At 40.2% G+C, this 15,622-nt stretch overlaps 2 long non-coding RNA genes across 3 annotated transcripts; both read left to right on the top strand.

The window, feature by feature from the left end:
* The first annotated feature begins 667 nt into the window (after nucleotides 1-667).
* LOC111771530 (uncharacterized) lies at nucleotides 668-2,443 on the top strand. Of its 2 annotated transcripts, XR_011434845.1 has the most exons (5): nucleotides 668-771; nucleotides 1,272-1,384; nucleotides 1,792-1,925; nucleotides 2,111-2,166; nucleotides 2,312-2,443. It is a non-coding gene; the product is annotated as an uncharacterized lncRNA (long non-coding RNA). The 2 variants fall into 2 exon arrangements; XR_002805399.2 differs by lacking the exons at nucleotides 2,111-2,166; nucleotides 2,312-2,443 and adding an exon at nucleotides 994-1,049 and having other exon boundaries at nucleotides 693-771; nucleotides 1,792-1,926.
* A 509-nt stretch (nucleotides 2,444-2,952) lies between these two features.
* LOC138921884 (uncharacterized) lies at nucleotides 2,953-4,228 on the top strand. Its single transcript, XR_011434844.1, has 3 exons — nucleotides 2,953-3,263; nucleotides 3,834-4,044; nucleotides 4,133-4,228. It is a non-coding gene; the product is annotated as an uncharacterized lncRNA (long non-coding RNA).
* The last annotated feature ends 11,394 nt before the right edge of the window (nucleotides 4,229-15,622 follow it).

A 15,622-nucleotide genomic window follows, 5' to 3' on the forward strand; every position in this document is an offset into this window, starting at 1 on the left:
ATCAACTATTTTTTCATTGTTCCATTTGTTTCCCTGTTTGCTTTAAATTTTCATGATCTCATGTTATTCTTTTACGGTTTCCCTAGAGGTTAAAATATGTACCAGCGACTTGTCACATCTAACTTAAACTAATACTTTTACCACTTCTGCAAAGAGTCTTGAAAGTGTTTATCTTCCTTTTTTCCTTCCTGTTCTTTGTTGCACTTTTGTCCCATAATTTACTTCTATATATAACATAAATCTTTTAAGACACTATCGTTATAGTTGTTTTGAACAGCCAATTTTCATTTATAGTTACCCACATAACTTCCCTTTCCATTTTTCTTAAAAGAAAAAATAAAGACAAAGAAGGTTTTTCAGATTCACCCAATCCCAGGCAGCCCCTCATTTTCATATTAACTAGTTATATTTTTCCATCATAATAATGACCCTAACAAATATTCTTGTTCTTCCTTTCCTTGCATATTTTCTGACTACCTCCAAGAGCAATGAAGGGTCCGTGAGAGGGAATTTGTGTGTGTGCCTAGCACCTAGCACAACGCTATGCTAGAGAAATGGCTGCTCAATCAATATTTGTTAAATTGCCTGAGCATTCCAGCTTTGCGTTTTGAGCCTTGCCACTTCCCATCCCCACCCCCAAAGTTCCATGCTCCCTGGCTTTGTGATGCAATCTCCAAGGAAGGTTGAGCAGCCTGAGGGTGAAGAGGGAGAGCAAACATGGAGGATGTGATCGGAAGTGAGCAGTTCGTCTCCACGATGAAGGACGAGGAGGTAGGGAAAGAAGGAAGCAGTTGTCACATGGGGAAATGGCGGACCCTGGACATACCCTCTCGGGAGCTGATGTGGCAGTGGCAACGGCTGCTTGTGGACCCTGCTGCACCTCAGAACAGACCCTTAGGGGCTGCCAGCTGTCATGTAGAGGCTCCTACAGCAAGCCCCGTGTAGGCCCAGGGAAGCATGTCCTCAGCACTTCTTCTCTTCTCTTACATGTAGACTAGTTGTCTCGTTCTAGAATCTGGAGAAGGAGACTAGTACATTGGGCTGCAAAGGTATGAAAAAGTCCTCTTAATAATCGAAACTCCGAGGGACAGAGGAACCTCTGGAAAATCTGGCATCAGAGGGAAGGAAGGGGCTCCCTCATTCAGGACACCTCAGGGCTGTGCAGCCTAGGGGAACACTTGAATTCCTTCTGGATTTGAAGAGGTTTGGTGAAGGGCCCTGGGAAAAACCATCCAGTGTAGACTCATGTCTCTCATTAATCATTTTTAAAGTTGGCATGCTTTCCCTATGAGTGCCTACACGAGGATCTGGCATGCCATGAATCATCTCTCCTTCTGTCTCCTGGTGCCTGCACATATTCACAGATTATTCTCTGGATCCAGAGGTGAGGCGGATAAGCCTTGGAGAGGGGCTGCGAGGTGTGGGGCATAGAGGACTGTGGTTGGCTGAATGTGAGGGTCCCTGTTCCCTCTGAGGCCTGCAAACCAGTGTGTTGACTGACTGCAGGGGAAGCAGATGCTCACTCAGGCAGGGATGGAGGAGGGAGGGAGTGGGGAGGGTGGAAACCCTGCCCTTGCAGGAAGGTTTGTGGCAGCTCCATGGGGAGGTTAAACACTCCAGGGGATGGGCTGAAAGTTGCACTGGGTAGGGTGGGGTGGGCAGGGCTCTTTTCCCTCCAGGGGCTGAGTAGGAGCAGGCTTCCTGATCTCTCCATCCCAGCAAACTCTGAGTCCTCTGCCTTCCCTGCCTCCTGCTCCCGAGGAGCTTGCATTGCTTTTCTGTGCTTTGCAGTGCAAGTAAGTGATTCTGGAACAGGAGGTGGCTGGAAGTGTCTTTCTCTCTTGAGCAGACTTCATTCCAATTGAATTAAGACATCAGCAAAGCGCATTTAAGTGGACATCTAATCCTACCATGAAAATCATCAGGTAAGGACATTCCCGCCCTGAAGACAAGAAAGAAGGAGGTCTGTTCTTTCCAAATGTACTCAGGGCAGGTGAGGAGACACCTCTTCTGGGTAGGGTAGAAGAGGGTGGGGGTAGGTTTGGCTTGGCCGGGGTTTTGAAGAAATTCAGATGGCCATGCACACACATACTGAAAGCAGCCCACGTAGTTCTCTGTTGTCACCATGTGAGCGCGGCTGAACTTCGTGCCCAGGACTCATACCTGGTGAGTAGTTGTCCCTATGTTCGCTTTGTCTTTTCTTTATACGTGTGTGAAGGAGTGAAGGGAGGGGAGGCAGCTCAGACCTCCTGAGAATGGGAAATGCCATTTTGTCTTCCCTTTTACATTTTTTGTGTGTGTGCCCTGAGAGAGCTTGAGAGAGAGAGCAGGAGAGAGAGAGAAGCAGAAAAAGCAAGAGGGAGAGGGAAAGATTTGAAAACGCAAGAACACAGGACCCTGGAGACCATCTGTGGGACCGCAGCCCTTTGTGTCAGGGGAGCAGGTGCTCCATTTTACACCCGTGTGTCAGGAATGGGGGACATCCCAACCCCCACCGCGGTGAGTTTCCTTACACCACATTCAGGCAGTTTCATGGCCAACTGGTGTGTGTGCAGCTTGCTGCCCATCTCAGAAGAGCTACACCCCTCCCTCTGCTCCAGAAAAGGAAAGTACTCCAGGCTGTCTGCTCCCCTCGCTGCCCTAGCCTTGCCCGGCCAGTGATGACTGCCCCAGGTGTCTGTTCCAGTCCTACAAGAGCTCCAGGCTTTCCCAGGCTGCACCACCTGCTCAGGTCATGGGGCTGGGAAGGGGCAGCAAATGGCCTCTGAGGAAGGCCAGCTGTCTCTAGGATCTGTGCTCTTACCCACTGTGCTTTATTGGCTCTGCAGAAGTGAGGCCTGGCAGGAGGAGAGGGAGAAGCAGAGGCTGGAGCCTTTCCTGCCGCTGAGCCTTCTTCTTGAGACGTCACTCAGGACATGCAGGCACTTTCAAACATCCCATTTCCAAAATGGTGTGGGTGGGCAGTCCGGTGGCCTGGGATAGTTGGAGGTGTCTACACAGCCCTAATGGAAATGCCTCGGTGTCTCCAAAGGCCTGTGCAGGTAACCTGCTTTCATAAAATATTTGTCAGTCACAGACAAAAAGTCTTTGCAAAATTAGGCTGACTGCTGCGTATCTATGCCGGGTTAACAGGGATGTGGCGTGGCTCAGTGAATTTTGCTGGTTCTGGGTTCCCTGTTCCCTGCAGACTGAGTTTTCATGCCGCAGCACCATCTGAGAATCAGGAAGCAGAGATGTTGGCACGAAGCTGGCTGTGATAGCAGGTAAAAGGCAGTTGCTTCTGCGGGTGAGAGGGTGGAGGTGCAAGCATGTCAGAGTTGTAAGAATAGCTTCCCTTTCCACACCCCAGATAGGTCATGGTCTGATCAAGTAACGTGGACACAGTTCCCCTCGACCAAAATCATTGGTCTGCAGTAGTGTTTCATGCTATTTTATGCTATTAGAAATGCTTCATTTCTGAACAAGAGATATATGTTATTTAGGAATTCTTAGAATTTTCAGGGGAGCTACTCTCTGTGGATTTTTGAGGTCCTTCCTTTTCTGCATTTAAGAGGAGTTCCCTCAGAGGCTGTGTACGCATTTGCAGGTCCTGATAATCCCTATGGGCTTTATTTACATTTTTGGTGTGAACATAGAAGGTCTTACTTAGAGGGAAGTTTGGCTCATGTGCCAGCATGTTTACACATTCCACAGACCCCACACAGATTATTTCACATTTATATGAAGTATCAGAGCCTGGTATCCAGCTACAGTTGAGATGCGAGAGGCATCCGTGTCCCTTTTGGGCGCCTTTATTCATTCACAGCTGTTGGATCCACCCCTATAACTTGCAGGAGTCGTGGCCATGGTGCGGATGGAAAGCTGATGCCCAGCAGGACTCTGCATTCAGTGTGCTTGTAGTCAGGTAGAGGAGGAAGAGGCCGGTACACAAATGGGTGAAATGAAAGGAGGTCATGACAGAGATGGAGGTAAGAGGCCCCTCCCACTCATGAGGACATATGGAAATGAGGACCCCTGGGCTTCAGATGCTGCTTTCTCAGCAAGGTAAAGGGTAAACACTGTCTCTCTGTCCTCAGTCGCCCAGTTCCACTTGGGAAACCTAATCAGGTCTTCTTTGTCTTCTTCCTCTCAGGACACAGTAGATACAGGGCTTGGATCCTCAGTAATGTTCCCTGCTTCTCCATGTAAAAAGATGGTGTGTCTTGCAGACCAAGGTGTTTGTGTTGCGGTGAGAAATGGATATCCCAGTGCAGGTGTGGGAGGGACACTGCCCCATCCCACCCAGACATGGGAAGGGCACCCCTGATGGAATGCAAACAGGTGAAGAGAGAGATGGGGGCCCCTCTATGAATAGATGGAAGAACAGCTGGGAGGAGAAAGGTTTGCCCAGAGGAAGATGATGGTTGGTGATGAGCTCTGATTGGCCAGTTTTCCTCCGATGCTTCTTACATCCTCTCCAGGTTCCTAAAGTAATCTCACAACCTTCCATGTGGAATGACAGGACATTTCCATGGTGATGAGAGTAATTCTTGATCTCCACCCCCTCTGCAATTGATTTGCTGAGGCAGCTGGTGAGAGTGGGGCAGGAGGTGGGAGGAGAATGTGGCATAGGGACCTTGCCACCCTCTGTCTTCTTGTGCTTCCTGATAGGGACAAGGCAGAGGTGAGAGTGGCATCTGTGTGGGTTGGGGTGGGGCATGGAGGCAGGTGGGTATCCTGGTGTCCTGTGTTCTCCTGATTCTCATGATGTGCATGGCAGAAGCTTATTTTGATTTCTCAGTGCTGTGTTTTCTTTTCTTCCCTTCCTGTTCCCTTAAGTCTCTGCTCGCAAACATACCCCTGTGATGCAGGCTGCCTGGAGACGGTATCTCAGAGCTGCCAAGCATTTGCTGTGGGGTTCATGTCAGCCAGCTCAAGCTCCTGTCCTCAAAACCATCCCAACTCCAAATCTTGTCAATAAAGGACAGCTGCCATTTGTGGTCAATTATGTGAGGCCTCATTGCTTTGGTCCTCTCTACCAATGATGGTCACTGAAGACGGGGAGGACTAAGACTACAGGGCTCATTGAACAAGTAACTTCCTCCCTTGGCCAAAATGGGGACATATGAACTAACAACTTGCTGTTTTTAAGCAGTCAACTGGAAAGAATGTTGCAAATCCAGCAATGTTTGGTCACCAAGCTACATACCCGGCTCCTTCCAACTCTAAGCAAAAGGTAGTATTGATGAAGTGAAACATATGACCTATGCCAGTAATTGTGAAGGCATTAAAGATGCTCCATTCCAGGCAAAACAACATCTTACTGCTCTTTGTTGTTGCTTAAGGAGCCCCCACCTTTTAACACTGTAACCTGTTACGTTTCGCTTTGGAAATAACAACAAAGGCTTACAGGACAAAGGAATGTCAAAATACCGTGTAGTGGTTTGGTGGATTGTTATAATAAGGATGCCCAATTAATCTTGTGTCCCTCTGAACACACACCCTTTTTAATGGGCCTTTCTCTCCTCTTCCCTTAAGGGGTTGAATTTATTTCCCCCAGGCAGTGATGTTGGGCTGGGTTGTAACTTGTTTCTGTCAATAGGATGTTTCAGATGTGGCTTTGCTCACCTTCCTAGGCTAAGCTTTAAGGTGCTTTGCGGTTTCTGCCTTTGCCCTTGTTGGTAACCTTGATATCCTTTAGTCTAATGAGATCAGACTACTTGTTTAGTTCATAGCTTTAAGCAATTTAACTTCTAGAAGCTTTATTCTTCATCTACAAATGTGTGATAAATATGCATATTGCCTTAGGGTTTTTAGTTGATTAGATGAAATAATACATGTGTTCCTAACCAACTCACTGTACTGTCACTATGGAACAAAGCCTCAAGGAGAAAAGGTGCTGGAAATGACTATGTACAATTGAAAATTTTACTATATCTGATTAAAATTTTGTTAAATAGCTTAGAAAACACTTTGAAAATATTTAAAATATATGACACAGAGTCAAACGTATTAATACATAAAAACATTTCAAAAATCAATCAGAAAAGATATGGTATCAAACATTGGGAATAAGATCATGTCTCAAAAATATTTACTAGGCTGCTTAATGCCTTTGAGAGTTGACCTGGAAGAAATATTTATTCCTTTATCAATTATTTACTAAGAATATAGTAGATACCAGGCTGTTTCATGTGCTAGGAATACAACAGAGAATTAAATAGACTCAAAACATGTGCTCATGGAATTGACATCTTGTAATTAAAAAATTTTAATTTTTAATTTAAAAAATTAACTGGAAAATATTTAGGATGCACAGAAGTGATAAATGATACAGGGAAAATATAAACTAGGAACAGAGTTAGAGAGTGCTGTAAGGACAGGTGTTAAGGTTTCAAATATAGTGGATGATGCTGCAATGAGCATCTGTGCAATTTTTTATGTGGACGTATCTTTTCATTTCTCTTGGATATATACCTGAGTGGAATTGTTGGTACATATGGTAACTCAGTTTAGCATTGTGAGGAAGTGCCAAACTGCTTCCAAAGTAGCTAGTCCATTTTATATTCCCACCAGTAATCAATGAATTTTTCTGGTTCTTCACTTTGTTCTTAACCAACACTTGTTGTCTTATTGAGTATAGCCATCCTAGTAGGTGTGAAGTCAAATTTCATCATGATTTTGGTTTGTATTTTTCTAGTTTTTAATTATGTTGCACATTTTTTCATAAGCTTATTGGCAACATGAATATCTTTGTAGAAATGTCTGTTCAAATCATTTGTCAATTTTTTAATTGGATTATTTCTCTTTTTATTATTGAGTTATAAGTGTTCTTTATATATTCTGGGTACTAGGCCCATATCAGATATATGATTCTGGAATACAATATTAAATATACATTTTTAGAGCACATATCTTTGCCTTGCTCATGACCTTATATATAAAACTTTGAGTCTTTCTCAACTGAATATGATGTTAGCTGGAGGTTTTTTTAAGATGCCTTTAATTAGGTTGAGGAGTTTCACGTCTATCCCTAGCTTGACAAGTTTTGTCTTCATCATGAGAGAGTTAATTTTTTATTCGCTACTTTAACTACATCCTTTGAAAAGATAATTTTTTTCACCTTTATTGTCTTATAGTGAAATGCATTGTTTCATTTTTGGATGTTAATCCATCGTTGCATTCTTGGGGTAAACTCCAAAGTGTCATGAAATATGAAAATCTTTATAAATTGCTGGATAAAATATGATAATATTTTCTTAAAGATTTTTGAATCTGTATTTAAGAGAAATATTGCTTTGTAGGTTTTTTTTGGTCATATGTTTGCCTAATTTTGGAATTAGAGCCATACAAGATTTAAAAAATGATTTCAGATGTATTTTCTTTTAATGATTATTTTAATATGAATTGAATTTCTTTACCTGATGTGAAGTTCATGTTTACATTTTTTTTCTTGGTAAGTTTTGGTTGCCTGTGTCTTTCATGAATTTTATTGCTTTTATCAAGTTTGTCAAAGTTATTAGCATAAAATTTTTAATAATATCCTCCAATTATACTTCTGATGTCTCTAGGATCTGTATGGATATCCATTCTTTTATTCTTGATATTGATGATTTGTGTATTCTCTTTCTTTCTCTCTCCATTCTCTTTAATACTTGGTATTGTCAATGTGCTTATTGGTTACCTATATATCTTCTTTACTGAAGTGTCTCTTTATTCTTTTGTCTGTATTTATTTATTTAAGATTGGCACCTGAACTAGCTTCTTTTGTTAATCTTTTTTTTTCCCTTCTTCTTCTTCTTCTCTCCAAAGCCCCGCAGTACATAGTTGTAGGTCCTTCTGGTTCTGCTATATGAGACACCACCTCAGCATGGCTTCATGAGCCGTGCTAGGTCCAAACCCAGGATCCAAACTGATGAAACCTCGGGCTGCCAAAGCAGAGTATGAGAACTTAACCACTCTGACACAGGGTCAGCCCCTGTCCATATTTATTGTTGTTGTTTATTGTTGTTTGTGATTTTTGTTGGTTTCTTATTATCAACTTTTGAATGGTATTTATTTTATTTATTCTTCTTCCAGCTTTATTCAGATACAATTGACAGGTAACTTTGTGTAAGTTTAAGGTGGACAACATAATGAGGTGATATACATATATATTGTGAAATAATTACAACATTAAGATGAGGTACACATCTGTCACCTCATATAATTACCTTTTTGTGTGTGTGTGAGAACATTTAAGATCTATTCTCTTAGCAGATTTCAAGTATACAATATTGTTAACCATGCTGTACATTAGATCCTCAGAACTTATTCATCTTAAGACTGAAGATCGAACCCTTTGACCTACATTTCCACATTTTTCCCACCCCCTCAATTATATATATAATTCATATCACATTTTCTTTATCCATTCATCTGTTGTCAGACATTTAGGTTGTTTCTATGTCTTGGCTGTTGTGAACAATGGTGAAATTAGCAATGGGGTACGGATAGCTCTTGAGATAATGATTTCATTTCCTTCAGTTATATACCCAGAAGTGGGGTAGTGGATTGTATGGTAGTTCTACTTTTAATCTTTTGAGTAACTGCCATACTGTTTTCCATTGTGGCTGCACCAATTCACACTCGTACCAAGACTACACAAAGGTTCCGTTTTCTCCACATCCTCGCCAACACGTTATCTCAGGTCTTTTTGACAACAGTCATCTTAACAGTTGTGAGGTGATATCTCATTGTGGTTTTGACTTGCATTTCCCTAATGATTGGTGATATTGAGCACCTTTTCATTTACCTGATGGCCATTTTGCATGTTTTCTTTGGAAAAATATCTATTTAGGTCCTTTTCCCAACTTTTAATTGGGTTGTTTGTTTGCTGTAAGTTGTATAAGGTCCTTACATATTTTGGATATTAACCCCTTGTCAGATATATGGTTTGCAAATATTTTCTCCCAATTGTTAGGTTGCCTTTTCATTTTGTGGACTGTTTCCTTTGCTGTGCAGAAGCTTTTTAGAAGGAAATATGACCTAAATAAAACTACAACAATAAAAAGCCAAATACACAAAAAATAATTATCACATGAGATGAACTAAACTCACACAACCGTACTTGCACACATACACCTAAAACCTCACACAAACATGAGTGCACTCAGAAACAACAAAGAGTCCCCAGTGAGGTCTCTCACATACGAAAACTAAACCTCAAACTAAGTACAAGCACAAAGGCATACCAATCACTAAGAAACATACAAAAAACAAATCTCCACAATATAATATAAAATTTTACAAAACAGTGTAGAAAATAAAACACAGAAATGCATTGCTGTGGACCAAAGTATGTCCCCCCAAAATTCATATGTTGAAATTCTAACCTCCAGTGTGATGGTATTTGGAGATGAGGCCTCTGGGAGTTAATTAGGTTTAGATGAGGTCATGAGGGTGGGACACTCATGCTAGGATGATTATTCTCCAAGAAGAGACACCAGAGAATTTGCTCACTTACTCTCTATCCAAGTGCACACACCCAGAAAAGGCCATGTGAGCACACAGCGGGAGTCCTCAAGTCAGGAAAAAAGCTCTCTCCAGAAAGCAATCACACTGGAAGCTTGATCTTGAACTTCTAGCCTCCAAAACTGTGAGAAAACAAATTTATGTTGTTTAAGCCACCCAGTCTAGTAGTTTGTTATGGCAGCCTCAGCAGACTAAGACATGCATAAACACAGAAATGAAATCAAGCCAAATAACACATGGGAACATGCATGGAAGTAGCAAAAATGGTACTTGAATTAATAGGAATACAAAGGAACACCAAAAGAAATCCAAATCAAGAAAATTCCCTCCCAACAAACTAAATGCTCCCACAAACAGCACAAACAAAGTTATCAGGACAAACTCCAAATGGGTCCAGTCACGATGTCGTATATGTTCTAGGTAGTTGGGATCCAGTGCCCCAGAAAACCTCCAGAGTGCAGAAAGGAGGGAAGGAGACATTGAGCAAGAGGCACAGGTTGTGCATTGTCAAGCATGCTAGGAAGGAAAACCAAAGATTTCTACCCTCTTGGTTAAAAACCTAAATTCCCCCAAGTGTTGGGATATGGGGAGGTATGTGACTCTTTTGAGATCAGCTGTAAAACTGCACAAACACGTCACTCATAAAACACCCTGATATGATTAAAGAGAGATCACTTATGCGATATCGCCTGTTTTCCAACACAGGGATGTAAAATTTACAACCTACTTCCCAAACACATGCTACTACAGATGGTCGCCAACAGTCCAGTGTGCGCTCATGCTCTCTACACCCACCCCCCTTCAGCATTAGGTTGAGGTAAGAAGTTTCACTAAAAGAAAATGGGGAGAAAAACCTAGGCAATAGCCCCTGAGTACTGGTCCTATCATGCCCTTCCATCCTTCAAATATAACTTCAAAACAAACAAAGAAAAAATTAAAAGAGTAATTGCTTCTCAGGAGACTATGCTTAACCCTTCGTAAACTGGTGACACAAATGTTTAAAAGGTATTTTAATAGTCAATAAGAACATAACAAAGATAATTCATAAACTTGGAGACAATTGAGGTAGCCATCCAAATAGTGAAACAAGCCAGACTGAGAAAGACAAATACTGTGTGGTCTCACTTATATGTGGAGTCTAAAAAGGCTGTACCGATAGAAACAGAGAGTAGGATGGTGGCTGCCAGAGGCTGAGGGGTGGGGGAAATGGGGAGACGTTGGTCAAAGGGCACAAACTTTCAGTTATAAGATGAACAAGTTCTGAGGATCTAATGTACAGTGTGGTGACCATAGTTAACAATACTGTATTATATTTGAAAGTTGCGAAGAGAGTAAATCTTACATGTTCTCATCACAAAAATAAGGTAGCTATGTGAGGTGTTAATTTGATTGTGGTAATCATTTCACAATGTATATGTATATGAAGTCATGTACACTTTAAAAAATCAAGTCATATACAATTGACAAAAAATTCTCAATATATGCAATTTTTGTTTGTTAATCATACTTCAATAAAGCTGGAAAAACAAGAACATGTTTTAATCTCTAAGAGGAAAATGGGCTTTGCGGTTGAGCAGTGGAGAATCTGAGAGGCAGGAGACTATATTGAGAGCTCTAAAAAAGAGAGGTCTTGCAAATGATGAGACATCAATAAGTGAAAAAAGGTTAGAGAATTTGGCGATAAAGAGGAAGAAGTCTCAGCTGACAAAGAAGGAGGGTTGTGTTCTCAATACGTACGATCTTTTTCCTGCTTTAGTCAAGCCTCACTTGGCAAAAATATATAAATTCTTGCAAAACCTAAGTGTAAGTGTTTTCCCAGGAGCCCACAGTTCCTATGCATATTCTCTTAAAAGGTACAAAATCTTCCTTGAGGTAGCCCAGCACTGAAGAGTGGGTGCCTGGGCTCCAAAGAAGGCATCTCTGTCCATGTAGCTACAACCCCATTCCCTGAGCTATCACTTATGTCCTACATGTTGTACATTACTTTTCTCAAAAAGGCTCCATTCATATTTGAATGGCACATTCTTGTGAAAGTCACTGCACACTGAATGGCTCAACGTGGCAGCTCAAACTGATTATTCATATCAATGTAGCTTTCATTCAAGCCTTCACAGGTTTCTGCCTTTGTATGGCATTGAGATAATTATGGACCCATCAAAGGAAGTCTTTATCTCTGAAAATAGTTTGTTGTTTTTTCCTTATTGGTAGCATTTCCGTTAACTCTTTCTTATAGTTTCTATCTCTGTGCTAAAATTCTCCATCTGCTCATACAAGATGTCTCCTTTTTTCCACTAGATACTAAATATGTTAATCATAGTTATGGTAAAGTCTCTGTCTTATAGTTCTTATATCTGGATTATCTCTGAATCTGGTTTATTGATTTCTTAGTCTCTTGGTACTAGGTTTCCTTGTCTTTCTTTTGTGTATGTGTTTAAAAATGTTTACTTAATGCTGAACATTATGTGTAGAACAGTAGAGAATGAGATCAATAATATTTGCACCTGGAAGTGAACACGCTGCTTCTTCTTTCAGGGTTTTCTTATGTGATGGGGCAGTTGAGTCAATTTGATCAGTTATTCACCTGGGAGCAGGTTCTATTATTGTGGTGGTCGGCTGACATGCAATGCAGGCTTTAAATTCCTCTAGCATTGTTTTGTGCTTCGGGGACGTCTAGGTTCCAGGGATTTTTCTCAGGACTCCCGCTGTTCTCACTGATCTTCACATCCATTACACCTAAACCACATAGTGATCTCTAGCCAGGTCCCTCCCATGTTCTTAGTGGGAGACTGCTCTTGTTTGTTCCTCGGGTGTTTGCTAGGCCAGTGTAATTACTTCCCTTTCTCTGTCACTGGTAAGCCAGTCTCTGCATCCTATTTCTCCTTGGAGGGGGTTGTCTTTCATTAAAATCAAGCTACTTAACAGATCTGTAAACTTAGATGTCTAAAGTGTTCAAGAAAAATGATGAGTTTGGTGCTTATCTGACTTTTTCACGTCGTTTGCTTGAAACTCACCTTTCATTGTTCTAAATCAGGCAGCAGCAGGATTGGACGTATGCTTTTTAGTTGTTGTTTCTTCATTTTTCTTATATTTATTTTGGAATAATTTTAGATTTATGGAAAAGTTGTAAATATGGTACAGAGACTTCTCATACACTCATCACCCAGCTTCCCACAAGGCTACCATGTTACTAACGATAGTACATTAGTAAAAACTCAGAAATTAACAGTGGCACAATAACAAAACTACAGACAAAAAAAAAAGTGGATTTCACCACTTTTTCCACTAATGTCATTTTTCTGTTCCTCCATCAGTAAAATTTCCTACTCCATTTCTGTTTTTCATGCTCTTTAGAACTCTGAAGAGTACTGGTTAGGCATTTTCAAGGGTGTCCCTCAAATTGAGCTTTTCTGATGTTTTCTTTTGATTATACCAGGGTTCTGGGTTTGGGGGAAGAATACCACGGAGATGAAGTGCCCTTCTCATTGCATCCTATCAGGAGGTGTACTCACATGACTTATCACTGGTTGTATCCACCTTTAAATTCTTGGTTGAGATGGTATCTGTCTGCCAGACTTCTGTACTGTAGAGCCATTGCTTTTCACTTTCCATACACTATTCTTTGGAAATGAGTCACTAAGCCCAGCCCACACTCAAGTGGAGAGGCATTAAGTTCCATCTTTTGGAGAAAGGAATATTTGCATATATTATTTAGAATTCTTTTGTAAAGAAGTTTTGTACCTTCACCCACATTTATTTAGTTATTCAAGAATTTCTTTATATCAGTATGGACTCGTGTATTAATTTTATTTGTGTTTTAATCAAATACTATTGTTGTTGATTTTGGTGATCAAATTGTTCAACGTTGGCAATTGGAATTTCTTTCAGGTTGGGTCATTTGTCATGCCCCATCCTTTTTTGGGGACTACTTCCTTAATTTCTGGTCCTCCAAATTACTCAAGGCTCATCTTGTATTTAACCTGCCCTGGCCCTAGAATAAACCATTTCTCTATGAATTCCAGGTTTCTCTGATTAGAGAATGAGATATAAAAACAAGGATATAGAGTACAATTTTTGAGATAATGTTTTCCTACCTTTACATTCTGAGAAATGTGTTCCAGGGGCTATTCACCTTGTGCAACTAAGACTGGGACATGATATAAGGATATGCAACAGAGAATATTTGTAGACACAAAAGATGCCTTAAAAAATAATGTACTAAGCTCCCACCTCTCACACCATCAATAGCTTTTGTCCAAGAAAGGCTCAAAGACAGTCAATCCATCGGTCATCCAATAGCCTCATCAAGTGGCTCGACACAAACTAAACAACAACAAAAATAATACCCTGCTCAAAAAGATGTGGGTTGGGCTAGTATCAGGCTGCTAAGGTGAAAAGAATGCAAAGAAAGATTTTATAAAATAGGAGGGACCATGATGAACCACGGGAGAGCTAAAGTTATAGTCCATGACCAACCAGAACCTAACAGGTGGAGAAGATCTATGGAATAGTGGATTAAGTAGCCACTTAGAGTTTTCTTTATTGCTTGCTTTTATGTTTTCAAGATAGTACACTTAAAATTTCCTAGGACTACCACCCATCAATCAAGAGATAAAGTTTCCCCAGTGAATTACTTACTATGCATTGTAATTATAGGAGAAGTGAGAGCACACGAACACATAAAGCTAAGACCAAGAAAAAAAAATAATGTACTAAGGCAAACTATGGACTTTGTGTATTAATTATGTGTCAATGTAAATTCATCAATTGTAAGAAAGATACCACTCTGGTGAGTGAAGTTGAGAATGGGGGAGGCTCTGCATATGAGGAGGCAGGAGGTATATGGGAAATCCCTGTACCTTCCTCTCAATTTTGTTGTGAACCTAAAACTGCTCTAAATACTACAGTATTTAAAATTTTTGAATAATTAATTAAAAAATAAAATTGCATACACTAAGAGCATACAGATGAAAAAAATAACGTGAAGTATAATTCAAATTTTGTGTATGTATGTAGTCCTACAATTTTAACACATGTATAGGTTCGAGTAAACATCACCACTATCAAGATAATAGTTACATAACCTTGCAGACTTTCCTTCTGCTATCATTTTTAGTTATACTCTCTTCCACCCCTAAGCCCTGGTAACAATTAATCTATGCTTCATTAATATAAGTTTATCTTTCAGGAATATTTATAAATGGAATCACGTAGTATGTAAACTTTGGAAACTGGTTTCTTTTAGTCAGCAAAATGCCTTTGAGATTCAACCAAATTGCTGTGTATATCAGTGGGACCTTTCTCATTATTGCTGAATAGAATTCCAAGAAATGGATGTACCACACCTATTGAAGGAAATTTGGGTTGTCCCCACTTGTTTACTCTTAGAAATAAAGTTTTCTAAAAAATCACATACAAATGGCAAGTGAGCACATAAAAATGCTCAGCATCATTAGTTATTAGTTATTAGCAAAATAAAACCATAATGAGACGGCACTTTACTCCCACTAGGATGGCTAAAATTAAAGAAAAATATTCCAAGTGATGTTAAGGATATAGAGGAGTTAGAAATGTGGAAATGTAAAACAGTACAACCACATGGAAAGCAGATTATCAGTTTCTTCAAAAGTTAAACATAAACCTACCGAATGATCTTGCCATTCCAAAACAAATGTCCATAGAAAAAATTGCATATCAATGTTGATAGCAGCATTATTCATAATAGCCAAAAGCTTGAAACAACCTAAATATCCACCAACAGTTGTACAAATGAATAAACATGGTCTGTACATATATTGGAATATCACTAATCTATTTGAATCATTGATACACACAATTTGGATGAATCTCAAAATAATTATGCTGATGAAAAAGCTAGACAAAAGAGTTATGCAACTTTTTCTGAAAACAAAAGCATAACAAATAGCAGTTGCCAAGGCAACATATTGATGCAGTTTAAGGGGGATCACCTTGGTGTAGGGGACAACAGGATATATTACATTTCCTAACATAGTTATGTAAAATATATAACCTGCTTCTCACCTTCTGCCTTTTAGGGTCCTGGTATGAGGAGGGACACCCGCAGAAAAACAAAAGAGTAAATAAAGCCAATATAAAATCTCCTCATTCTCAA

Source organism: Equus caballus, chromosome X (genome assembly GCF_041296265.1).
Source record: "Equus caballus isolate H_3958 breed thoroughbred chromosome X, TB-T2T, whole genome shotgun sequence".
Taxonomy (NCBI): domain Eukaryota; kingdom Metazoa; phylum Chordata; class Mammalia; order Perissodactyla; family Equidae; genus Equus; species Equus caballus.